Raw genomic sequence first — 23,373 nt, 5'->3', positions numbered from 1 at the left:
CAGAGCGCCAATAAACCTTAAAGGCACTTCCTTTGCGTGCCGGCCCAATCACATAATACCTACGGCTTTTCACACACACAAGTGAATGCAAAGCATACTTGGTCAACAGCCCTACAGGTCACACTGAGGGTAGCCGTATAAACAACTTTAACACTGTTACAAATATGCGCCACACTGTGAACCCACACCAAACAAGAATGACAAACACATTTCGGGAGAACATCCGCACCGTAACACAACATAAACACAACAGAACAAATACCCAGAACCCCTTGCAGCACTAACTCTTCCGGGACGCTACAATATACACCCCCCGCTACCCCTCCCCCTCCCCCACCTCAACCCTGCCCACCTCAACCTCCTCATGCTCTCTCAGGGAGAGCATGTCCCAAATTCCAAGCTGCTGTTTTGAGGCATGTTAAAAAAAATAATGCACTTTGTGACTTCAATAATAAATATGGCAGTGCCATGTTGGCATTTTTTTTCCATAACTTGAGTTGATTTGTTTTGGAAAACATTGTTACATTGTTTAATGCATCCAGCGGGGCATCACAACAAAATTAGGCATAATAATGTGTTAATTCCACGATTGTACATATCGGTATCGGTTGATATCGGAATCGGTAATTAAGAGTTGGACAATATCGGATATCTGCAAAAAAGCCATTATCGGACATCTCTAGTTTGTATGCATGTTCCTCGGGAACCCGTCAGATAAGATCTGGGGTTCCTCAAGGCTCAATGTTAGGTCCCATTCTTTTTCATCTTGATATGCTTTATATCTTGGGGGATGACGTTAGGAGACACGGCATCAGTTTCCATAGTTACGCTGATGATACACAGCTGTACGCTGTGTCTCTTGATGACACAGGACAAATAGTTATGCTTTTTAACAAAACAAGTTTTAGTTTTAGGCACTGAAGACCAGAGGGGGAATTACAAGATTATAAACCAACACAGTCTAAACAAATCTGGGCATGATTTTTGACTCCCAGCTGACTTTTATCCTACATATTAAAAATATTACAAAAATAGTTTTTTATCATCTTGGGGGACGGCTTGGCGCTGATGTGAGAGTGGCCGTGCCAGCAACCTTCTACCAACCTCGTCACGTCCGTTGTGTCCTTGAGCAAGACACTTCACCCTTGCTCCTGATGGGTCGTGGTTAGCTGCTTGCATGGCAGCTCCCGCCATCAGTGTGTGAATGTGTGTGTGTGAATGTGGAAATAGTGTCAAAGCGCTTTTAATAACCTTGAAGGTAGAAAAGCACTATACAAGTATTACCCATTTACCATATCTTAAAAACATAGCCAGAGTCTGCCCGTTTCTCTCTCAGGCATGCTTTTATTTCCTGCCGTTTATACTATCCTAATGCCTTCTTCTCTGGTTTTCCCAAAAAGAATAGCAGAAGTCTACAATTATTACAAAACTGACGAGGACCAGAGGGCGGGCGCACATTACACCAGTTTTAAAGTTGCTGCTTCAGGGTCAATCTTATCGTTCTATTATCACAGTTTCTAAATGTCCTAATGGCCTTGCGCTTTTTTATTTATCTGACCTACTTTTACCATGTCAACCCTCGTGGATCCTTTAGCTCGGTAGTCAGCATGCTCGCCTCTCATGCGGGCGACCCGGGATTGAATCCCAGGCGGAAAGGACTATTACAATGGCATTGATTGATTGATTGATTGAAACTTTTAGTATATTGCACAGTAAAGTACATATTCCGTACAATTGACCACTAAATGGTAACACCCGAATAATTTTTTCAACTTGTTTAAGTCGGGGTCCACGTTAACTCAACTTAATGGCAAAGACCACTTCCCACGCACCGTTGCTTTTACGCGACTGAACTCCGTTATGCCCATTTGATCGTAGACTCTTACTGACACCTTGTGGCGATAGGAAATGACTACGCTTGATTTGTTTAGACACTTCCGGGTTGACGATTCCAGGAAGTCAGTTTATGAGACAAGTGAGAAGCAGGCAAGTTGTGTTAGCTCTTACAAGCCTTGGAAAAGATAAGTCTCTAAGTAAACTGTTTAACTTGTTCATATAACTCAATATTAAGGTGGAAAGTGGTGATGTTTATGGAAAATCGACTTTTGTGCACTGTTTTAATGGCTGTTTTGAGGATTTAAAATGGTTAGCAGTCATATATTTCCACCATCGAAATATTTTCAACACTCAGAAGTATTTGTTTGATGACAGTATTGTATATTTGGGTAAAGCTAATATTTACATATTGTGCATTACATTTCAGTATGTTGTTTGAATCACATAGCTAGTAATAGTAAAGTGCAAGGCTAAAGTAAAGATAAGTGCAAAATTTAATTAGTGCGCGAGACAAAGCAAGGTCAACAACAATAAAGAGCCTAAATGGATTCATCTGCTTTGGAACTTTATTGGAACGTCTTGGATTGTTAGCTGTCTGCCAAGCTGTAGAACCTCAATAAATATTGTGAGGGCAGAACAAACAATACTTGCAAATAAGACTCAGAAGTGTAAGAAAACAATATGTAACAACTAGAACAGACCTGGGCAAATTAAGACTCGGGGGCCACATGTGGCCCATTAAGCTTTGCAATCTGGCCCGCCGGAAATTCCCGAATAATTTTTTTTTATCTTTAAGATGGAAAGTGTAGCTGCCATTACGATGTGCAGTGATGTTTTCAAATGACCGTAAGTCTTGAAATATACAAAGTATTTCAATGGTTGGAATCTGTGCTTTTGTATGATATACTAGTTACTATGGTAATTTAATTAGTTACTATGGTAAACTAAGTCACAGCAGCTCAGACAAGGCACCAAGCAGTGTGGGTGGGGAGCGTTTCCACAGAGTGTTTCCAGAGCGGCCAGCCTGAAATGCGGGTGTCATTGACAGTACTAGACAGTACAGTTATCAATCAATCAATCAATCAATGTTTATGTATATAGCCCTAAATCACAAGTGTCTCAAAGGGCTGCACGAGCCACAACGCCATCCTCGGTTCAGATCCCACATAAGGGCAAGGAAAAACTCACAACCCAGTGGGATGTCAATGAGAATGACAATGAGAAACCTTGGAGAGGACCGCAGAGGACCCCCCGCCCCCTCTAGGGGAGACCGGATGCAATGGACGTCGAGTGGATCTAGCATAATATTGTGAAAGTCCAATCCATAGTGGATCTAACATAATAGTGAGAGTCCAGTCCATAGTGGGGCCCGCAGGAGACCATCCCGAGCGGAGACGGGTCAGCAGCGCAGAGTTGTCCCCAACCGATGCACAGGCGAGCGGTCCACCCCGGGTCCCGACTCTGGACAGCCAGCACTTCATCCATGACCTGTGCCCCCCCCCTTCCACAAGGGAGAGGGGGTCAGAGCAGAAAAGAAAAGAAACGGCAGATCAACTGGTCTAAAGAGGGGGTCTATTTAAAGGCTAGAGTATACAAATGAGTTTTAAGATGGGACTTGAATGCTTCTACTGAGGTAGCATCTCTAACTGTTACCGGGAGGGCATTCCAGAGTACTGGAGCCCGAATAGAAAACGCTCTATAGCCCGCAGAAATTTTTTGGGGCTCTGGGAATCACTAATAAGCCGTTCTCATTGTTATCAATGATAACAAAGTTATCATTACCTTATTATTATTATCACTGTTACAGCTCCCAGACTCTGGAACAACTTGCACTAGTCCCTCCGTGATCTTGACTGTCGACACTTTGAAGAAACATTTTGAAAACTTCTCTTTTTAGTAAAGCTTTTGCTTTTTTTTTTTTTTTACTAGATTCTATTAACACAAATACGACTGTATATACAACGGATACCGCCCTCCGAAATAGTTTCTCTCTCTTTGATGAAATAACATTGGAGGAATTGTCAAAATGTGTAAATGGGACAAAACAAACAACATGTTTACTTGACCCAATTCCCGGGAAACTTATCAAGGAGCTTTTTGTATTATTAGGTCCATCAGTGTTAAATATTATAAACTTATCACTTTCCTCTGGCACTGTTCCCCTAGCATTCAAAAAAGCGGTTATTCATCCTCTACTCAAAAGACCTAACCTCGATCCTGATCTCCTGGTAAACTACCGGCCGGTGTCCCACCTTCCGTTTATCTCGAAAATCCTCGAAAAAATTGTAGCACAGCAGCTAAATGAACACTTAGCGTCTAACAATCTCTGTGAACCTTTTCAGTCCGGTTTCAGGGCAAATCACTCTACGGAGACAGCCCTCGCAAAAATGACTAATGATCTATTGCTAACGATGGATTCTGATGCTTCATCTATGTTGCTGCTTCTTGATCTTAGCGCCGCTTTCGATACTGTTGATCATAATATTTTATTAGAGCGTATCAAAACGCGTATTGGGATGACAGACTTAGCCTTGTCCTGGTTTAACTCTTATCTTACTGACAGGATGCAGTGTGTCTCCCATAACAATGTGACCTCGGACTATGTTAAGGTAACGTGCAGAGTTCCCCAGGGTTCGGTTCTTGGCCCTGCACTCTTTAGTATTTACATGCTGCCGCTAGGTGATATCATACGCAAATACGGTGTTAGCTTTCACTGTTATGCTGATGACACCCAACTCTACATGCCCCTAAAGCTGACCAACACGCCGGATTGTAGTCAGCTGGAGGCGTGTCTTAATGAAATGAAACAATGGATGTCCGCTAACTTTTTGCAACTCAACGCTAAGAAAACGGAAATGCTGATTATCGGTCCTGCTCAGCACCGACATCTATTTAATAATACCACCTTAACATTTGACAACCAAACAATTAAACAAGGCGACTCGGTAAAGAATCTGGGTATTATCTTCGACCCAACTCTCTCGTTTGAGTCACACATTAAGAGTGTTACTAAAACGGCCTTCTTTCATCTCCGTAATATCGCTAAAATTCGTTCCATTTTGTCCACAAGCGACGCTGAGATCATTATCCATGCGTTCGTTACATCTCGTCTCAATTACTGTAACGTTTTATTTTCGGGCCTCCCTATGTCTAGCATTAAAAGATTACAGATGGTACAAAATGCGGCTGCTAGACTTTTGACAAAAACAAGAAAGTTTGATCATATTACGCCTATACTGGCTCACTTGCACTGGCTTCCTGTGCACCTAAGATGCGACTTTAAGGTTTTACTACTTACGTATAAAATACTACACGGTCAAGCTCCTGCCTATCTTGACGATTGTATTGTACCATATGTCCCGGCAAGAAATCTGCGTTCAAAGAACTCCGGCTTATTAGTGATTCCCAGAGCCAAAAAAAAGTCTGCGGGTTATAGAGCGTTTTCTATTCGGGCTCCAATACTATGGAATGCCCTCCCGGTAAAAGTTAGAGATGCTACCTCAGTAGAAGCATTTAAGTCTCATCTTAAAACTCATTTGTATACTCTAGCCTTTAAATAGACTCCCTTTTTAGACCAGTTGATCTGCCGTTTCTTTTCTTTTCTTTTCTACTCTGCTCCCAACCCGGGGTGGACTGCTAGCCTGTCCATCAGATGGGGACATCTCTACGCTGCTGACCCGTCTCCACTCGGGATGGTTCCTGCTGGCCCCACTATGGACTGGACTTTCGCTGATGTGTTGGACTTTCACAATATTATGTCAGACCCACTCGACATCCATTGCTTTCGGTTTCTCATAGTCATTCACATTGACGTCCCACTGGGGTGAGTTTTCCTTGCCCGTATGTGGGCTCTGTACCGAGGATGTCGTTGTGGCTTGTACAGCCCTTTGAGACACTTGTGATTTAGGGCTATATAAATAAACATTGATTGATTGATTGATTGACTTTAATGCACCTTTCAACTATCAATTTGAATCCACTTTGTATCCTTTTTATAATGTCGCCCCTGTTGTTTTAATAGAATTGTTGATTTACTTCACCTATGTCTTGTACAGCGCTTTGTCATTTGATCTGTGAAAAGCGCTTCATAAATAAAATGTACTTACTGTTACAAACTAATAGCATTAATTACTAAAGTACAGAAAGTTGTTACCGTGTCAGTTGAAATGTGAAAATATGCTGAGGTCAGGGGTCATTACTTCCAGCTTTGTTTTAATCTTGTGTGTCAGTCCAGTGAGTTTTTGGACCACACAGACTCAACAGTACAAAAAGTCTTCAAGTTCTCCTTTTTTTTACCTCCGTGCGTTCTCGCAGACGGTTCCGCTGCCGTATTGTTGCTGGACGAGGGCCCGTCGGCTGCACCCAACTCAACCCAAACCGGGCAGTGTCTCTTTCTGCCTCTCGACCCCTTGAGCCGTCTCCAAAGTACATTTGTACGGCTGCGAAAGCGGGCCAGCCTCCTGTCAGTCAGCGGCGTGGACTTTTTCACGGCGGCGTCGAGCGTGCCAGCTTAGTGAATCCGTTGGTTAACAGCATCAAGACGAGAAAAGAACAACATCAAAGCAAACAAAAAAAAAAAGTCAAACCGAGCATGAGCCTATGAGAGAAAAACATTTCAGTAGTGTATGTGAGAGGTCATTCTGAATAATGTCCCTAACGGCCCCTCATATGAGCAGGCCCGCTTTCACACGCGCTAATCAAAACACACATACACACACCTTACACGTTGTCGTGAATTCGCCAGCTGCCACTTGTCAGCTGGCTGTTGTTGGCCTGCTGCCGCTCGCCTCCGGAGTAGGGGTGGGAGTTTGTGAAGTGAAACGTCTCGAGCGGGCAGGGGCCCCCAAACCTTTTTGCCATCAATGTGAAAATGTGCCAACGGTCCGCGGGCCAAACACAGCATTTTGTGCCAAAAGTGTCGCTAATTTTTAAACAGCTCGTGTCACAGTCCCATTTTAATATTAGCATGTAGTGTTGTCCCGATACCAAAATGTATTTCGATGCTTTTCAGTATTTTTCGATACTTTTCCAAATAAAGGGCACCACAAAAAATGGCATTATTGGCTTTATTTGGACAAAAAATCTTAGGGTACATTTTATTTATTTATTTTTTTAATGTCCTGCCCAGCTTCTCAGGCAAATCATATAGTAGATGTAGATGCCCATATCGGCTGTTCAGATTTACTTTACAAAAGAGAAGTGTAGGATACTTCTCTTGTTGCCTTATTTGTATTTGACTTTATTAAATGTATTTATATTATCATTTGGTGCAGCCGGGCCGGAGCAGGAGGGGATAGAAAGAGAAAAAAAGGAAGACAGAGGGGGGAATTGTGGGGACGAGGGGGATTAGACAGAGAGACAAAAACAACAACAGCAAACACAACAACAACAACAACAGAGCAACATCAGCAAATACTACATGTACAAATATGATGGTAAAAGTAATAGCAAATTAGCAGTTAGTGAAAATAAAAAATAATACAGAAATGACAATGAGCATTATTACACTAAAAATGAAGCAATATGAATACCAATAGAAATAGCGCTATTGATAATAAACAATACCAATACTTTACCTTTATTATCAACAATACAATTGTTCAAATGCAACAATACATATACGTAATGATAGCTTGAGATACGAAAGAATGCAGAAAAATGGAGGGGAAGAAAGAGAAGCAACCTACATTAACCTTGTAGATTGTTATAGTAACAATAGGTTAAGCTTTGTCAGTGTGCCATGTGTTATACCCAGTTTACCCTAGGGCAACAACGTTAATATATGTTTGATGAAACGTGATTATGTGCATGAGTGTATGTGTGCATATGTACTTGTATATGTACAGTATGTGTATATGTGTGCTTGTACAGTGAATGTATATGTACAGTATGTGTATATGTGTGTTTGTACAGTTACAATCTTAGAGTACATTAAACATATGTCACACCTGGGTGAAGTTTTGTCTGAATTTCATCTGGTGTCATGTTGTCTTGTCAATTCCTGTTTTATTTTGAAAGGTCAACTCTCCCTCTCGTTTCAGGTCACTTGCCCTTCCTCCTGTTTCACTGGTCTGATGTCTCTCCTGATTGCCTGATTGTGCCCACCTGTGTCACACTCCCTCATGTGTATAAATGGCTCGTCCTCCTCTTGTCTTGTGCCAGAGTGTCTCGTTACTTCGTGTGCGTACCTCCAGCGTTTCCTTGCCATAGCATTGTCCACAGCCACAGCCACGTTTCTTATACCTTTTTTGGATCCACGGGAGTATTTTGATTTGTAAGTTTTCTCAGGTAAGAATAGCTTCCTAGCATCACCTCCGTTGGAGCGGCTTTTGTTATACTTAGTAGTTTTTTGTTCATAGCCCCTTTTTCCCTCCGTAGACGGAGCGTTTTTGAGTTGTTGATATTTTTGTTAGTTTAGAGCTCAGGTCAGTTGTGTTTTTTAAAGCCTGTTTGTTTCTCCTGTTTTGGACCCCTTCCCTTGTCCAAATAAATATATTGTCTTAAAATCCTGCATCTGTGTTCAGAGTCCTGTTCTGGTCGTGACAGTACACTCTGGCACAAGACAAGAGGAGGACGAGCCATTTGTACACATGAGGGAGTGTGACACAGGTGGGCACAATCCGGCAATCAGGAGAGACATCAGACCAGTGAAACAGGAGGAAGGGCAAGTGACCTGAAACGAGAGGGAGAGTTGACCTTTCAAAATAAAACAGGAATTGACAAGACAACATGACACCAGATGAAATCCAGACAAAACTTCACCCAGGTGTGACGACATATGTTTCTTATTGCAATTTTGTCCCCAAAAACGGATTAACTCGCTGGAATATAAAGACAATATAACATACATCCGTAAACGTGGATGCATATGCAAAAGTGCAATATATTTATCTGTACAGTAATCTATGTATTAAATCTGCACCTTATTGCTCTTTTATCCTACGATGAGCTAATGCAAAGAAATGTCGTTCTTATCTGTACTGTAAAGTTCAAATTTGAATGACAATAAAAGGACGTCTAAGTCTAAATAAAATAGTGAACATACAAGACAACTTGTCTTTCAGTAGTAAGTAAGCAAACAAAGGCTCCTAATTTAGCTGCTGACATATGCAGTAACATATTGTGTCATTTATCATTCTATTATTTTGTCAACATTATTAAGGACAAGTGGTAGAAAATGAATTATTAATCTACTTGTTTATTTACTGTTAATATCTGCTTACTTTCTCTTTTAACATGTTCTATCTACACTTCTGTTAAAATGTAATAATCACTTATTCTTCTGTTGTTTTGATACTTTACATTAGTTTTGGATGATACCACACATTTGGGTATCAATCCGATACCAAGTAGTTACAGGATCATACATTGGTCATATTCAAAGTCCTCATGTGTCCAGGGACATATTTCCTGAGTTTATAAACATTTTATACTCTCTATTTTATGCTGCAGCTGTTACATACACTCTAATATTGTACATGGTAATTGTTATATATTGTATATATGATATAAACATATAATATAATATATCAGTATATATCATATACTGTACATATATTATGTAAATATTACATATATGTTATATTTTATATTGCTACTGCGGTACATTTTTAGTCTATTTTATACCTGCATTGTCCTTTCCATCCTTACACTTTCCATCCTTTGTAACTGAGCTACTGTGTGGAACAATTTCCCTTGTGGGTCATTAAAGTGTGTCTAAGTCTAAGTTTATCATATACATTTAAAAAAAAAACGAAAAAAGATTTTGTGATGTTAAAAAATATTGATGTAATCATAGTAGTATCGGCTAGATACGATCCTGTACTTGGTATCATTACAGTGGATGTTAGGTGTAGATCCACCAATGGCGTTTGTTTACATTGTGATGCCGGTGAGCTACGGTGTGTAGTGAAGCATGTTTAGCTATTCCTCGTCCTGCAGGGCTGATACTTGTAAGAAACTTACTTTATTTGTCGTCATGAAGGCGAGGATTAGTGATTTAGAAGTAGCTAAAACACTGCCGACTGCGGCTGGACGTTAGCCGCTAGCTAGCTAGCCATGTCTTAAAGCACCTCTTCCTGAGGGCATTTCAGTGTTATAACTTCACCTTTATCTTTACTTTTTAAGCCAAAATGCGTCCGTTCTCCCTTTTCTGTCTACACACTGTGTCTGCTTGTAAGTACTCTGTGATTGTGCGCTGCCGAACATGCTCCTCTGCTCGTAAACCAGCAATGTCACGACATGACGACGACGGAGGGGTGCAGGGTGGTTGACCGGTACTTTTTAGAGGTGGTATTGTACCAAATATGATTCATTAGTATCGCGGTACTATACCAATGCCGATATACAGTACAACCCTATTAGCATGCTAGCGTTTTTGCTTATTTCGCAGTTACTTGACATATGATACCTGTTAGCATGCCATTGTTAGTATACTACCTTTTTTTTTTTACACCTCAGTCATATTTTAGTACTTGATGTATGCTAACGTTATCATTTTAAACACATTTTTAGATACACAAATATATTTTAGTACTTGACGCATGTTGCAGTTAGCATTTTAGTTTGCTAACAGTTGCATGCTTATTTTTTACCCAATTCAACAGGTATATTTTGGTATTTCACTAGTGTGAACTGTAAACATGTTGTCGTTAACATGTTAGCATAGTACCTTTTTTAGCTTGTTTTGCTCATACTTTTAGTTACTTGATGCTATCTGGTCAGCGTGCTAATTGTTAGCATTTCAGTTCGACTTTGGCACTTCAAAATTTCGCCCAAAATTGCGTTTTCTATTTTGTTTGAAAAGAAAAAAGTATATATTGTGCAAGTTTTGAAGGTGAAAACTACCAAAACGCTTCAACGTAAGTAAAGAAAGGCTCCATTTTGTCCAAAAATGCACTAGCTTGATGATAATATACATTGGCTTTGCTATTGATTAGCATTAGTGATTTTACATGGCGATTTCAACACCTCCAAATTGGTAAATGAAAACTACAACTAAGATGCAAGTTACAATAAAACAGCTAGTGTGTAAGAAGTACAATACTAACAGTACTAACACTTTTTAGGGAGCAACAAAAGACTAGATCGAGCAAAGACTGAATTTACTTGCCAAAAATTTCAAATTATGCTGACAATTTCATTGAAAAAAAAATGTATAAAAATTCAGTGTTTTAAAATTTGGTGTATAAAAATTCAGTGTGAAAAAAAATCAGTGTATAAAAATGCAGTGTTTTAAAATTCAGTGTATAAAAATGTAGTGTAAAAAAAATTCAGTGTCCAAAAATGTTGCTGCTTCAAAAAGCAAGACTCGCTTCCAGTAAATTAAGACAAGAGCAATCGATCCTGTCTCAGAAGCAGCCAATATGGTGTCAAGTTTAAAGTCCCGTGATAAAGGGTCTTGCAAAATAGCATAAAAAAAGAAAGCAGTTCACTGGGCTACCTGGACATGATACAACATAATTAACATTTCAAGGTGGCCCGCAATCTTTACCCACAGAATTTGTATACACTGAATTGTTTTAATTTGAATTTTTATGCATTTAATTTTTTTTACACTGAATTTGTATGCACTGAATATTTTACACACTGAATTTGTATACACTGATTTCTTTTTTATACACTGAATCTTTTACACACTAAATGTTTCTACACAGATATTTTTTTTCACTGAATGTTTATACACTGAATCTTCTTTTTTTTTGGAATTTTTAGACATACATTTTTTTTACTTTGAATTTCTATAAGCTGAATTGTTTACACACTGAATTTTTATACACTGATTTTTTTTACTTTTAAATTTTATACACTGATTTTTTTTACTTTTAGATTTTATACACTGAATCTTTTACCCACAAACTTTTTCTACACTGAATTTATTTTGAATTTTTATACACAGAATTTTTTTACACTGAATTTTTATAAACTGAATTTTTTACTTTGAATTTCTATACACTTTTTTTTTTTTTTACACAGAATTTTTTTGCATACTACATTTTTCTACACTGAATTTTTTTACTTTGAATTTTGATACACTCAATTTTTTTTTACACTGAGTTTTTTACACACCACATTTTTCTACACAGGTTTTTTTACACTGAATTTTTTACACTCTAAATTTTTCTACATGGAATTTTTTTTACTGGGAATTTTTATACATTTATTTTTTTTACATTGAATTGTTTACATACTACATTTTTCTCCACTGAATTGTTTTACTTTGAATTTTGTGACCCTGAATTTTTATGCACTGAATTTTTTCAATGAAATTGTCAGCATAAAAAGCGTAAAAAAAATTTAATTCACAAAATTCAAACGCAAATAATTCAGTTACATGAATTCAGTGTCAAGAAAAGGCTTTCAAAATTAGGCCAAAAACCCTTTTATTTGAACTTGTGTTTGATTTGATCATTAAAAGCATAAGTGAATGTCTCGTGTGCCATGTGTCAGAAAGTGAGCGCCCTCGATGACCCTTTTGTCTCCGTCTGGACACTGGACCCTGCTGGTCTAAACCTGGTCTTTCCTTCACATGTGGCTCGCAGCCCTGCTTCTTGGCTCTTTGCGACCCTCGCCATGTTGCCCTTTGGATGAGAGAAAAAAAAAAAACTCCACAAGCTGCAGTCATGATGAAGCAGGGAGGAAAAAATGCAATGCAAGCTCGGAGAAACATGCCCTCATGTAATAATTGCTCATCTGTGTCATGGTCTGATGAGGAGGAACGCTTGACTCACTTGGACTCATCAAATGTCTTCGCTTCGTACAAAGACACTTTTGTCACTCTTACTTTGCGAGAGCAACCGTTATTCCAATGAGCTAAAAGCCACACGCTCATTGTCTAGGGCAGCCCTTAAAGTGTTACACTAGCGCACGTGTCAAACTCAAGGCCTGGGGGCCAGATGTGGCCCGCCACTTCATTTTATTTGGCCCTCGAAAGCCTGGAAATAATATGTATCAATTAAGTACTGTAACTTGTCTTACTAAATGTATTTGTGGAGGGAGATGTGGCCAGCGCCGCCTGCAGGAGCAAAGGTCACCGCCTCTGTCCATGGTGCTGAGGACAGAGCACAATCAGACGGGGGCGTGGCAGTGCTGACGGCGAGACACAGCTGGCAGGGGATTAGATTTCACAGGTGGTCCGTGTTAATCCAATCATCTGTTGTCTTTAACAGTAAGCGGCCGGGAGCAGGAGGGGAGAGAGGATACGGACGTGACTGAAAAGTCACATTCTGCTGGAGAAAGAGTTGGACACAAATCTATGCACATTAAAAACTTTGTTAAAACTGCACGCCTGGCTCTGGAACTGCGAGGAGGCAACTTCCACTGTATTCTTTCTTTCTATTTTGGGAGAAATAAAAAAAAAATTACTCCATGTAATCGCAAACTATGTTAACTTAAATATTGTCTAATTATGCAAAAATATATTATTAAACATTCAAACCATTTTTTAAATTAAAATAAATACTTATAATAATGATTTCAAAGCAAGCTATCCATCAAATTCTGCAATGTCAAAGTAGCAATAGATTTCATTGTAACATTATGAAATTCACTGTGGTTTTTACAGCATTTTTCTATAAATGAGAAAAACAGTACTTTTTTTTTACTGTAATAAACTGTGGTGCCGCTTTGGCATTTACAGTAATACACCGAAAAATCTACAGTTGTTGATTTGCGGTAAAAAAAAAACAAGACAAAAAAAACAAAAAAACCTGGCAGATCATGTGCCAAAATTTTACTGTAAAATAGCAGTTTTTTTTATTTACAGTAAAAAAAACTAATTTCAATTTTACAGTAAATTTATGGCAACTGAGCTGCCTTTTTTTTCCTTTTTTTTTTTTTTTTTTTTACCATAAAAACAGCAGTACAGTTTTTCCATTTACAGTAATATACACAAAATTTTGAGGTGAAATTATTGCAACTTACCATATTTTTTTTATATTTTAGTTTTTTAAAAATTTACTAAAAAAATGTATTAAAAAATTGCGTAATACAAACCACGTTTCCATATGAGTTGGGAAATTGTGTTAGATGTAAATATAAACGGAATACAATGATTTGCAAATCCTTTTCAACCCATATTCAATTGAATGCACTACAAAGACAACATATTTGATGTTCAAACTCATAAACTTTTTTTTTTTTTTGCAAATAATAATAAACTTGGAATTTTATGGCTGCAACACGTGCCAAAGTAGTTGGGAAAGGGCATGTTCACCACTGTGTTACATGGCCTTTCTTTTTAACAACACTCAGTAAACCTTTGGGAACTGAGGAGACACATTTTTTAAGCTTCTCAGGTGGAATTCTGTCCCATTCTTGCTTGATGTACAGCTTAAGTTGTTCAACAGTCCGGGGGTCTCCGTTGTGGTATTTTAGGCTTCATAATGCGCCACACATTTTCAATGGGAGACAGGTCTGGACTACAGGCAGGCCAGTCTAGTACCCGCACTATTTTACTATGAAGCCACGTTGATGTAACACGTGGCTTGGCATCGTCTTGCTGAAATAAGCAGGGGCGTCCATGGTAACGTTGCTTGGATGGAAACATATGTTGCTCCAAAACCTGTATGTACCTTTCAGCATTAATGGCGCCTTCACAGATGTGTAAGTTACTCATGTCTTGGGCACTAATACACCCCCATACCATCACAGATGCTGGCTTTTACACTTTGCGCCTATAACAATCCGGATGGTTCTTTTCCTCTTTGGTCCGGAGGACACGACGTCCACAGTTTCCAAAAACAATTTGAAATGTGGACTCGTCAGACCACAGAACACTTTTCCATTTTGTATCAGTCCATCTTAGATGAGCTCAGGCCCAGCGAAGCCGACGGCGTTTCTGGGTGTTGTTGATAAACGGTTTTCGCCTTGCATAGGAGAGTTTTAACTTGCACTTACAGATGTAGCGACCAACTGTAGTTACTGACAGTGGGTTTCTGAAGTGTTCCTGAGCCCATGTGGTGATATCCTTTACACACTGATGTCGCTTGTTGATGCAGTACAGCCTGAGGGATTGAAGGTCATGGGCTTAGCTGCTTACGTGCAGTGATTTCTCCAGATTCTCTGAACCCTTTGATGATATTACTGACCGTAGATGGTGAAATCCCTAAATTCCTTGCAATAGCTGGTTGAGAAAGGTTTTTCTTAAACTGTTTAACAATTTGTTCACGCATTTGTTGACAAAGTGGTGACTCTCGCCACATCCTTGTTTGTGAATGACTGAGCATTTCATGGAATCTACTTTAAAACCCAATCATGGCACCCACCTGTTCCCAATTTGCCTGTTCACCTGTGGGATGTTCCAAATAAGTGTTTGATGAGCATTCCTCAACTTTATCAGTATCTATTGCCATCTTTCCCAACTTTTTTGTCACGTGCTGCTGGCATCAAATTCTAAAGTTAATGATTATTTGTAAAAAAAAAAAATGTTTATCAGTTTGAACATCAAATATGTTGTCTTTGTAGCACATTCAACTGAATATGGGTTGAAAATGATTTGCAAATCATTGTATTCCGTTTATATTTACATCTAACCCAATTTCCCAACTCATATGGAAACGGGGTTTGTAATAGCATTCACTGTTAGAAGCAGCCCTCTGGGGCCAAACATAACTGTGATGTGGCCCTCTTTGTCACCTCAGCAACCATTAGCATGCAAGGGCTCTACTACTACTTGTTACGCACACCGTTACCACAAATGTAATCCCAGTCCACTATGTTCTTGTTCTTGCAGTTTCTAAAGTGGAGTTCACCGAGGCGTTCATCAGACCTTCCAGTGATGACACGTTTTGCGGGCTCCGCAGGGGGAAGGCTGGAAAGAGTGAGATATGTGCTGAGTCGGGCGGCCTGCGGTTGTCGGGCGACGGCTCCGTTACCTCTGCGACGACGGAGGCCGCTGTGAGGGTTAGTATTCCCGCTGCAGACACAAGATGACTCAGAGACGTCTCGTACCTTTTCTGTCTTCCACGCGCGGGGGAAAAAAAACTGAAAAAGCCTGCCAGTTAAAGCTATGTTTCCCCTAAAATTAAAAAAAAATGTTCCTATTAGGGCTTATTAACAACACCGATACAGTTTCTCTCGTAGAGTGCTTTAGTTTGACATATGACTCACCTTTACTTATTCACCTTACTAACCATGAACTCTGACCTAAGATTAATCGGCACTAAAAACTATTGACCCACTTCTGATACAATACTGGTACCAGAACTTTCAATATTGGCTGATACTGACACTGATCTGATACAATATCACCAGGAATCATACATATCAGGTTTTCCGGGTTTTTATTATTGCGTACCAACTAAATCCATGTACGAGCCACACTGGACTGTAGATACATACATTGTGAAATGAGTTATTTACATGTAAATATTTAGTAAATGTTTATTGACATACTGTACCTTAATGGTTTCCAACACGGCAGTAAAAGGGCTGATCAAACAAAACACAAGTGGACCCAATAGCTGCGGAAGCTAGCTCTCCAATCAGCTAAACAGACTCAATAACTCCACGGTGACGTTTTGGTGGATTTACTGAGGAATTTGTGAAATTAAATCAATACTTAAAGAATGCCATTGTCAGTAAATAATACTATAACAGACACTCGTAAACTTGTTAGTATTTTAGCAAATACTAACATCGCTAGCGTCATTACATTACGATAGCGCGTACAAATATGCATGAAAACACTCCTACACGTGGGACGATTTAGTGAGTAGGAATTGTTGTAGTTATATTGTAAAACTTACCATCCAACGCTATGGATGATTAGAAGACAAAATGTTAAACAGTTCTAGAAACAAATGTTTTTTTCCCCATGTATTAGCCACACTGGACTATAAGATACATACGTTGTGAAATGAGTTATTTACATGTAAATATTTAGTAAATGTTTATTGACATACCTTTATTGTTTCCAACACGGCAGTAAAACGGCTGATCAAACAAAACAGAAGTCGTCGTCATGGACCCAGTAGCTGCGGAAGCTAGCTCTCCAATCAGCTAAACAGACTCAATAACTCCACGGTGACGTTTTGGTGAATTTACTGAGGAATTTGCGAGATTAAATCAATACATAAAGAATGCCATTTTAAGTAAATAATACTATAACAGGCACTCGTAATTTTGTAAGCATTTTTGCAAATGCTAACAAGGCTAGCGTCATTACATTACGATAGCACGTACAAATATGCATGAAAACATTCCTACACGTGGGACGATTTAGTGAGTAGGAATTGTTTTAGTTATATTGCAAAACTTACCATGAAGAATCCGTACGAGTAGAAACGCTATGGACGATTAGAAGACAGAACGGCAATTGCAACTTTGGTTCAAAATGTTAAACAGTTCTAGAAACAAATGTTTTTTTTATCCATATATTAGCCACACTGGACTATAAGATACATACGTTGTGAAATTAGTTATTTTCATATAAATATTTAGTAAATGTTTATTGACAAACCTTAGTTGTTTCCAAAGGGTGTCTGTAACACGGCAGTAAAACGGCTGATCAAACAAAACAGAAGTCATCCTCATGGACCCGTGTTGTTGCCTAAAGTACAACGACACAAAGGCATCTGATTGGCCCTCTCGAGCACCACATGGGTTCAGTTTTTCTAAACGCTCACTTTAGCATCTTAGCCTTCGGATTTATATTTTTACAAGGAGACCATTGAACATGCATGTCCTGCCTCGACATGCAAAGCCATTTGCAGTTATTGGCCAGGGGGCGCCATTAAAGGGGTACTGCACCTTTTTTTTACCTGTCATTCACAACATGTATGTAAGACAAGAACATATTTGTTTTTATTTTTTATGTATTCTAATTTGTCAGACACGGCAAGTACGAGGCGGCTAACAATGAAGCTAATTCTGCCCAATAAGCCCTTTTAAAAACATCCAAAAACCACCAACTATACTCCATTTACAAACCCCAAAACCAGTGAAGTTGGCACGTTGTGTAAATGGTAAATAAAAAGAGAATACAATGATTTGCAAATCCTTATATTCAATTGAATAGACTGCAAAGACAAGATACTTAACTTTCGAACTGGAAAACTTTGTTATTTTTTGCAAATATTAGCTGATTTGGAATTTGATGCCTGCAACATGTTTCAAAAAAGCTGGCACAAGTGGCAAAAAAGACTGAGAAAGTTGAGGAGTGCTCATCAAACACCTATTTGGAACATCTCACAGGTGAACAGGCTAATTGGGAACAGGTGAGTGCCATGATTGGGTATAAAAGTTAGTCAGTCATTCACAAACAAGGATGGGGCGACGGTCACCGTTTTGTGAACAAATGCGTGAGTAAATTGTCGAACAGTTTAAGAACAACATTTCTCAACAAGCTATTGCAAGGAATTTAGGGATTTCACCATCTACGGTCCGTAATATCATCAAAAGGTTCAGAGAATCTGGAGAAATCACTGCACGTAAGCAATGATATTACGGGTCCCTCAGGCGGTACTGCATCAAAAAGCGACATCAGTGTGTAAAGGATATCACCACATGGGCTCAGGAACACTTCAGAAAACCACTGTCAGTAACTACAGTTGGTCGCTACATCTGTAAGTGCAAGTTAAAAGTCTACTGTGCAAGGCGAAAGCCATTTATCAACAACACCCAGAAACGGTGCCGGCTTCGCTGGGCCCGAGCTCATCTAAGACGGACAAATGCGAAGTGTAAAAGTTTTCTGTGGTCTTACAAGTCCACATTTCATTGTTTTCGGAAACCGTGGACGTCGTGTCCTCTGGACAAAAGAGCAAAAGAACCATCCGGATTGTTATAGGCGTAAAGTTGAAAAGCCAGCATCTGTGATGGTATGGGGGTGTATTAGTGCCCAAGACATGGGTAACTTACACATCTGTGAAGGCACCATTAATGCTGAAAGGTACATACAGGTTTTGGAGCAACATATGTTGCCATCCAAGCAACTTATTTTTCATGGACGCCCCTGCTTATCTCAGCAAGACAATGCCAGGCCACATTATGCACGTGTTACAACCGCGTGGATTCGTAGTAAAAGAGTGCGGGTACTAGAGATGTACAAAACCCAAAACCAGTGAATTTTATTTTTATTTTTATGTATTCTAATTAAAATCGACAGTCTACTTAAAACAATGAATATAATTAATAATGACCCACAGGCAAATTCATACATTATTTGATGTTACAAGCGGCCCTCTGATAGCAGCCATAATTGCCAAGTGGCCCTCAATGAAAACGAGTTTGACATCCTTGATCTACATCAACAATATGATTTACCTGAGTGCATGGACAGGACTGATTTATATATATATATATATATATATATATATATATATATATATATATATATATATATATATATATATATATATATATATATATATATATATATATATATATATATATATATATATATATATATATATATATATATATATATATATATATATATATATATATATATATATATATATATTTTTATATTTATTATTTTATTTATTTATTTTTTTAAATAATCAATTTTTGTTTTTTAATCCATTAAGAACCGTTACAATTATTTTGAAAATAGATGTATTTATTTTTTTGACACCCTTATTATTTAACCTGTGGTTATGTTTATGTTACAATTGAGGGTATTTGTGCATTTTTTCTTGTTGATGAAAATATTTCTATTACATTTTGGGGTCTTTTAAAAAAAAAAAAAAAGTTAAACCCTGTTTTTATCAACAATAGTAATGAATATCAGAGTCGAGTTAAAAGTTTGAGTATCGAGAGAACCCTACAAAAGATAAACTTAAGCATGTTTGGCTTTTTTTTTTATTTACTTTTCACAAAGGATTATAAAAATTAAAAAAAATAGTGGTTTAAATGGATGACCTTCTCGAAAAAAGATCCCTTATACGTTGTGTCTGAGTGTTTCATTGTTTTTACAACTATTTGCGTTGGTTAGCTTCTTTTTACGCTTGAATGCCCCTAAGACTTTCAGAACAGTACAGTTAATGTAGTCTTCAGGACGTGAAATGTACGTGGTGGAATGGCGAGCTGCTCCCAGCGTGTCTGGACGCGTCCGCCCGGGCTCTGGTCTTTGAAGCGTGCGCGTCGCTCTGGCGGCTCAGGCCAGGCTTACTCCACATATTCTGTTTTTACACCGTCATCTCCGGATTTATGGCCTCCTTTGGGCCCCTTTTTTTCATCTTTCCATTCATATTCCTGCTGCACTTCCATCCCCTCACGCTATGTTCCTCTCGTTTTCACACAGATGTGAAATGTGAGTGGAGTGGGGATTCAATACGTCCACGTCCCCTGTTGTAGTCCCCACTAGTGTCCCCTTCTGTAGTCCCCACTAGTGTCCCCTGTTGTAGTCCCCACTAGTGTCCCCTGTTGTAATCCCCACTAGTGTCCCCTGTTGTAGACCCCACTAGTGTCCCCTGTTGTAGTCTCCACTAGTGTCCCCTGTTGTAGTCTCCACTAGTGTCCCCTGTTGTAGTCCCCACTAGTGTCCCCTGTTGTAGTCTCCACTAGTGTCCCCTGTTGTAGTCCCCACTAGTGTCCCCTGTTGTAGTCCCCACTAGTGTCCCCTGTTGTAGTCTCCACTAGTGTCCCCTGTTGTAGTCCCCACTAGTGTCCCCTTCTGTAGTCCCCACTAGGGATGATGTTTGATAAGGAATTATCGAGTTCGAGCCTATTATCGAATCCTCTTATCGAACCGATTCCTTATCGATTCTCTTATCGAGTCCAGATAGGTTGTTGTATATGGAAAAAAACACACAATATTTGGTTTAACAAAAGCTCACTTTTATTATATAATAAAAAAATAAAATCTAATAAATAAATAAATATTGACTGTTACCCAACTAAAAAAATAAAATAAAATAAATAAATATTGACTGTTGTTACCCAAAGTATATTAAGTGGGATTTTTCAGAGAAACAAATATGTACAGTAACACAAAAACAACCTGTCTCTGTGATCACTATAGGTGTATAAATAATAATTTAGTTTTAAATAAAATCAGTCCCTTGGTCACAAAACTGAAAATAATACAGCTCTCCAAAAAGTGCACTTCTGCTGCTATTTGACATAACTGTTTGTTATGATGCTTTGACATTTTTGCCCTTTATTTCTTTATTGAAAGAAAATTCTATGAAGAGAAAAGTTCTTTGCAAATGTGGTTACAATGCTAAAAAATGAAAAGTTAAAGCTAAAAAAAGAAATACACATTATTGAGTTAACATTATTTCTTTATAGGGGGAAAAATGTTATGAGCTAGAGAATATAACAACTACACTACCCAGCATGCAACAGGAGTTACGAGCATGCGCGGTAGCCCCGAAAAGTGTTGCATGCTGTGAAAGTAAACGTCAAGAACTCAGCCAACACGCCTCGTCTGCATTATTTATAATTAGACAAACAACACATCTACAGTGTGATTTTGTTCTGTTTACAAGGAAAGAAAAACAAAAGTTAAAAAAGGGAGATATGTTGTATATATATGTATGTGCTGCGGTTGTTTTAAGAACGTTGCGACAGCTGCCGTAAAGGAGGTGCGTTGCTAGCCTGGTTGCTATGTTTCCGGTTGGTCGTAAAAGTGTTCGTCATGTGTTTTACCCTGCTAAAATCTCTCAGTAAAGTTATTCGATGGATTATAGCTTTTGTTTTGAACTTTATTACACCTTGGAGCGCCTTTTCCCGTCCATTGTTTTCCTGCTTTCGCTATCTGCGCCTAATGACTGAGCTACGTGACGTCATTTCTTGTGATGTCCCACGGAGCATTTCTGGTCGGGACGGGATCCGAATAAAGAATCAACTCTTTTCCTTTACTATAGTGGTCTCGATAACGGGTACCGGTTCTCAAAAAGGGATTCGAGTCCGAGGACTCGGTTCTTTTCTTATCAAACAACCGGGAAAACCGGTTTGGAGTATCATCCCTAGTCCCCACTAGTGTCCCCTGTTGTAGTCCCCACTAGTGTCCCCTGTTGTAGTCCCCACTAGTGTCCCCTGTTGTAATCCCCACTAGTGTCCCCTGTTGTAGTCCCCACTAGTGTCCCCTGTTGTAGTCCCCACTAGTGTCCCCTTCTGTAGTCCCCACTAGTGTCCCCTGTTGTAGTCCCAACTAGTGTACACTGTTGTAGTCCCCACTAGTGTCCCCTGTTGTAGTCCCCACTAGTGTCCCCTGTTGTAATCCCCACTAGTGTCCCCTGTTGTAGTCCCCACTAGTGTCCCCTTCTGTAGTCCCCACTAGTGTCCCCTGTTGTAGTCCCAACTAGTGTACACTGTTGTAGTCCCCACTAGTGTCCCCTGTTGTAGTCCCACTAGTGTCCCCTTCTGTAGTCCCCACTAGTGTACCCTGTTGTAGTCCCCACTAGTGTCCCATGTTGTATTTCCCGCTAGTGTTACCTGTTGTAGTCCTCACAAGTGTCCCCTGTTGTAGTCCTCACTAGTGTCCCCTGTTGTAGTCCCCACTAGTGTCCCCTGCTGTAGTCCCCACAAGTGTCCATGGTTGTAGTCCCCACTAGTGTACCCTGTCGTAGGCTCCACTAGTGTCCCCTGTTGTAGTCCCCACTAGTGTCCCCTGTTGTAGTCCCCACTAGTGTCCATGGTTGTAGTCCCCACTAGTGTCCCCTGTTGTAGTCCCCACTAGTGTCCCCTGTTATAGTCCTCACTAGTGTCCCCTGTTGTAGTCCCCACAAGTGTCCCCTGTTGTAGTCCTCACTAGTGTACCCTGTTGTAGTCCCCACACGTGTCCCCTGTTGTAGTCCCCACTAGTGTCCCCTGTTGTAGTCCTCACTAGTGTACCCTGTTGTAGTCCCCACTAGTGTCCCCTGTTGTAGTCCTCACTAGTGTCCCCTGTTGTAGTTCCCGCTAGTGTCTCCTGTTGTAGTCCTCACAAGTGTCCCCTGTTGTAGTCCCCCCTAGTGTCCATGGTTGTAGTCCCCACTAGTGTACCCTGTCGTAGGCTCCACAAGTGTCCCCTGTTGTAGTCCCCACTAGTGTCCCCTGTTGTAGTCCTCACTAGTGTACCCTGCTGTAGTCCCCACAAGTGTCCCCTGTTGTAGTCCTCACTAGTGTCCCCTGTTGTAGTCCCCACTAGTGTACCCTGTTGCAGTCCCCACTAGTGTACTCTGTTGTAGTCCCCACTAGTGTCCCCTGTAGTAGTCCCCAATAGTGTACTCTGTTGTAGTCCCCACAAGTGTCCCCTGTTGTAGTCCCCACTAGTGTCCCCTGTTGTAGTCCCCACTAGTGTCCCCTGTTGTAATCCCCACTAGTGTCCCCTGTTGTAGTCCCCACTAGTGTCCCCTGTTGTAGTCCCCACTAGTGTCCCCTTCTGTAGTCCCCACTAGTGTCCCCTGTTGTAGTCCCAACTAGTGTACACTGTTGTAGTCCCCACTAGTGTCCCCTGTTGTAGTCCCCACTAGTGTCCCCTGTTGTAATCCCCACTAGTGTCCCCTGTTGTAGTCCCCACTAGTGTCCCCTTCTGTAGTCCCCACTAGTGTCCCCTGTTGTAGTCCCAACTAGTGTACACTGTTGTAGTCCCCACTAGTGTCCCCTGTT

The 23,373-nt window shown here is 39.8% G+C and overlaps 1 long non-coding RNA gene across 4 annotated transcripts in view; it reads left to right on the top strand.

The window, feature by feature from the left end:
- Positions 1 to 23,373, top strand: part of LOC133656135 (uncharacterized) — a 217,827-nt gene that overhangs the window by 117,050 nt on the left and 77,404 nt on the right. For all 4 annotated transcript variants that reach the window (XR_009827106.1, XR_009827103.1, XR_009827102.1 and 1 more), the window contains exon 7: positions 15,569 to 15,738. This is a non-coding gene — a long non-coding RNA (uncharacterized LOC133656135). The remainder of the gene's footprint in view (positions 1 to 15,568; positions 15,739 to 23,373) is intronic.

This window comes from Entelurus aequoreus, linkage group LG08 (assembly GCF_033978785.1).
Source record: "Entelurus aequoreus isolate RoL-2023_Sb linkage group LG08, RoL_Eaeq_v1.1, whole genome shotgun sequence".
NCBI classification, from domain to species: domain Eukaryota; kingdom Metazoa; phylum Chordata; class Actinopteri; order Syngnathiformes; family Syngnathidae; genus Entelurus; species Entelurus aequoreus.
This window is presented reverse-complemented; position numbering and strand designations above follow the sequence as displayed.